General features: G+C 41.4%; 1 pseudogene; it reads left to right on the forward strand.

Annotated features, from left to right (window-relative positions):
- The first annotated feature begins 3,597 nt into the window (after window positions 1-3,597).
- LOC118927188 (golgin subfamily A member 7-like) lies at window positions 3,598-4,045 on the forward strand (annotated as a pseudogene).
- The last annotated feature ends 237 nt before the right edge of the window (window positions 4,046-4,282 follow it).

Genomic DNA, 4,282 nt, shown 5'->3' on the forward strand with positions numbered 1-4,282 from the left:
TCAAATGGAATAATTATGCTGCACTTAAAAGTCCAGTGCTTAAAAAGTAACAGTGGAGCATTAGAATGTTGTAAACATTTCAAATCTATATGGAGATAAACAGCCATAATATCCTTTTGTTTCAAATTAAATTTTTCTCTGAAGTGTGGTATTTAAAGAAGTTTAAAGTTGAGCTTCTCTGATGCAAGCTATGAGGGACCCACAGCCTGGCTCACACAGCCCTGACCCTGCACACCCTCAGGGGCCTCAGGGTGATGCTCAGGTCTGTGTGGTGCAGTTAGGCAAAAACCTCTCTCGTTTTAGGCCCACATTTAACACAGGAGGTGACTGCAGCCCAGAGGGGAAGCTACATTTTCTGGATGATACCATGTGCTTTCTTCCTCCATTAGGTGGTGAGAATCCTTTCTGGGGCAGGTCTCAGGAGTTCTGTCGTGTTATGGCCCTAAGTGCAGTGCCTTTTGTACTATTCTTCAGTTAGATTTATTAGCAAGAGCCTGCAGATAGAGGAGGGAGGGAAAAGGCAAAGGGGGAGGTGGTGAAGGGAAGGGAAAGTGCTCTCTCTTCTTTTTCTTCTTCTTTTTATTCCTTGAGAGTTTTCTTTATTGAAGTATAGTTGATATCCAATAGTACATTGGTTTCAACTATACAACGTAATGACCCCACAGTTGCATACATTATTGTAAGTGCTCTCTTTATTGAGTTATCTGATGAGAAAATTCCTTTCTTCCTTTTTTCCTTCCTTACTTCTGTGAGAAACACACTCAATGGTCCAAACTTAGTAAGTGGACATGGAGACAAAGAGAACAGCGGAGTGAGGCTTTAATGATGGTCTTGCAAGACGGGGTGTCTGGTGGCCAGGCACCCTTGGGGAGATTGGCGCCAGTAATTTATCTCCTAGTGCGCGAGTGTTCACATTCTTTCCTGGACATAGCCTAAGCCAGTTATATCTTTCCCTTACATTTGTCTTAATTGTATTGGTAGGTTTAAAAAACTCAAATCAAACAGGTAGACCCAGGCCCTTACCAATTCCCACCCCCACCCCAACTCTCAGCCTGAGCAGCTTCCTGGCATATTTTCCACCATGTGGCCCTTTGTTAATACCTTACTGTTGAATGTGATTTATTCCCACCAGGATGTTTAAACATTTTAGGTTTTATGCTTTTTCTAACACTTCCATCAACCTATGATTTTCAAAAAGTTAAAAATAAACCATGACTCTCATACAATATAGTATGAGAATATATAAATATGGAACCATTTTTTTGAATACCTGAAACCAATGTAAGATTGTATATCACCTATACTTCGATTTAAAAAAAAGATTAACTTGATTCATTAATGATGGAACCAGCAAGATAGGAGAGACTAGTATTTTCACTAAATTAAATAAAAAACTGGTGGAATAAGATTGTAAAATTAGATACAAAACTGATTAATGTCCTACAAGACCCAACCTTTGACACAGAAAATCATTCTCAGTTTACCAACCTTCTCCAAATTAATGTTAGCCCTACCGAGTCTGGGCTCTACTCAATAATAAATCTACTCAATAAAAGAGTAAGCCAGATAATGCTGTATTCCCTGGAGAATGAGATGATCCTCAAGTGGGCTTATTAAACAATGACCTAGTATGCTTTTGAAAGGGTACAAAGGACAATTTGTCTTATTTCCAAGTTTCAGATCGTTTTTCTTAATTCTTCCATGTTTCCAAACATCTTCCATTTGTTCCTTGCCTTTTTACCTGTAGTCCTTTGTAAAACTATTGGGAGCTCTGTTCTGTGCATTAGGGATACAGTGGTGAAAAAGATATCCACAGAGCTCTCACGTGTCTTGCTCCAGCTGGCTTTCTTTGTTGGGTGATAGCTTTACTTCCCAGCCCAATCTGGTGTCAGAGGTAAGGACAGTCTACCGTCTGCCTGATTCTTGACCCTCACAGAGTCTAGTCTCCTCTGATGGGGCTGCTTGACAGCTCTTGGTAACCCTAGTGTCTGCTCTTGACGGATGGCCCTGTGGGAGAGGGAGCAGGCATTTTATCTGATGCTCGTAAGACAGACCCACAGTCAGTGAGTGGAGTTCACACACTTCACGTAAATTTACCTGGGTATTTGTGCCATGTTTTCTTTTCCCCTCTGCATTTGTAAGGCATTTCAAAATACAGAAATCCAATATTGTGTTGCTCACTCACTCTTTCTCCGCCCTTTACCATTCCACCTCCGCACTTAGTCCTTTTTCTTTCAAAAACAAGTAATAGCCGTTATTCCATTTTGTTTGAACATAATTAACATAATTACATGACAAAGAACGTCTGAAGTATCTCCTATGAGACAAACAGAAAAATGGTGAAAGTGGTTCATTTTTTCCCCCGTTTTTCAGCCAGCAATTTTGTTAATTACACTGTGCTTTATTACTTTCTGAACAAACAGCTGAAGGGCATGAATCAAATGCACTGGCTACGTGAGTGTCCTTACTGCATTTGCAGTTTATAAATATTTCTTCAGCCAGTGTCATGATAGCCAGGTATCCCTGAAATAGAAATCCCTGAAAGCAAGCAAAGGTGAGCGAGATGAATTTAGCACAGACTCACCCTGCATTCCAGTTGTCTGATGCTGTCTTGCCAATGGGTTTCAGCCCCAGAGAAATCACTATGGATTGAATGTGACCAAAGAAATGACAGAACATTATTGGGGTGAAAGGGTTATACCCAACTTTATCTCCATGGTAGCAGGTCAATCACCAGAATCCCGTCCACTCTGTATGTGAGTCTGCATGCAGCAAGTTGGTCTCTGCCTCTGGGCCTCTGTCCTCAGCACTGCCACCACCCCAGCCTCTGCTCTGCTCTGCTGCAGCCTTGCGGCCGTGCTACTGTGTTGCCCAGAGCACTGGGTGGAGCTCTTTGTATAGAGTCAACAACAATATATTGTCCACACATGTGTAGTGAGCTAGCCAACCAGGGCCAGGTGAGAATCCTGGCCACAGGAAACTTCACTTTATCCACAGATGTTTAAGACACTGAAGCCAAACATTTGCAGAGCACTAGTAAAATATAAGTTGGTGGCATGTTTTCTAGAAAGAACTTTGCACCTAGGACTAAGTTTGGGAAAAATCTCAAAAATCCTTGTCCTTCAACAACTAAAAAACAGTTGTTAGTCTGTAGTAATAATTTCAACAAGCTTTTTGTTTAAGTATTTCACTTTGACAGACTCTAAGGTATAAGGCAGTATCTTCTTAAATTAAGCTTGAAAAGCCTGTTGAAATGTGATTGTGGAGAACACAATGTGTTTTTCCAATACTTCGCAAAGTGTTTCTCTACCATTTTCCTGTTTTATTTTACACCCTTTGTATTCTTTATAATGGCTTGACTGTGCTAGAAAAAAAAAACCAGCCAGAGGATAGATGAGGATAGATGAGCCAGAGGAGAGATGTTTCGTGTGTGAATGTAGATTGAAGCAGGGCTTACAAGTTTAATCTCACGAAATTTGAGGTGGAAAAGTTGACATTCTGTTTTTAATTATGTGATGTGAAGAATTTCCAAATAAAACTTTTTTTTCATGAAAGACTCATGGTCTAGCTACAATTAAAATAATAAAAATCAAGGTCATGCAGCAGCAGCTGGAGAGCAGAGGAGGCTCTGAGGCCCGTCTTGTCCTCCCTGTGAGTCCTCCACAGTCCCCGGTGATGAAGGGGACCCTACAGTGAGACTTCAGCAGACACACGTGCTGCCAGTTCCAAAACAAATTCCCTGCAGAGCTGGAGATCCAGAGTGGCAGTTTGAAGAAACAGCCCAAACTCTAAATGATCTTTATGCTGAAGCAGAGATACTTGGTAGCCAATTGTACCTGGAAGGCTGTTCGGCTTGTTTAACAGAATAATATCTTTTTATGCATGGAAATCCAATATGAGAAGGTTCTGAGAAAGTCTCCAAATACAACCAAGAGAAGAATGAGAACAAATATGCTCCCCAAGGCCTCCTGACAAATCCCACTGAGAAGGGCTTCGAGCTTTTAGTTGAAATTATGAAGACAGAGGCATGAGCAGTGGAAGATGAACCATAGAACTAAAGATCCCAACATCAGCTGAGGCCCTCATCCATCCCCTGGCTGGTGGCAGAGAGTCTTCTCCCTCCTCTCCAGAGCATTGATCCTATGTATCTGCTGCCAGGGTCACGGTGTTACTATCCCAGAGAATAACTTCCTAGAATTCCATACCTCGAGTGACCTCTAGTTGCTCAGCATCCACTTTGTATCTCCAAATTGTGTAGGACTCTGTACTCTTTTGATTAGTT

The sequence above is a fragment of the Manis pentadactyla genome, chromosome 10, assembly GCF_030020395.1.
Source record: "Manis pentadactyla isolate mManPen7 chromosome 10, mManPen7.hap1, whole genome shotgun sequence".
NCBI classification, from domain to species: domain Eukaryota; kingdom Metazoa; phylum Chordata; class Mammalia; order Pholidota; family Manidae; genus Manis; species Manis pentadactyla.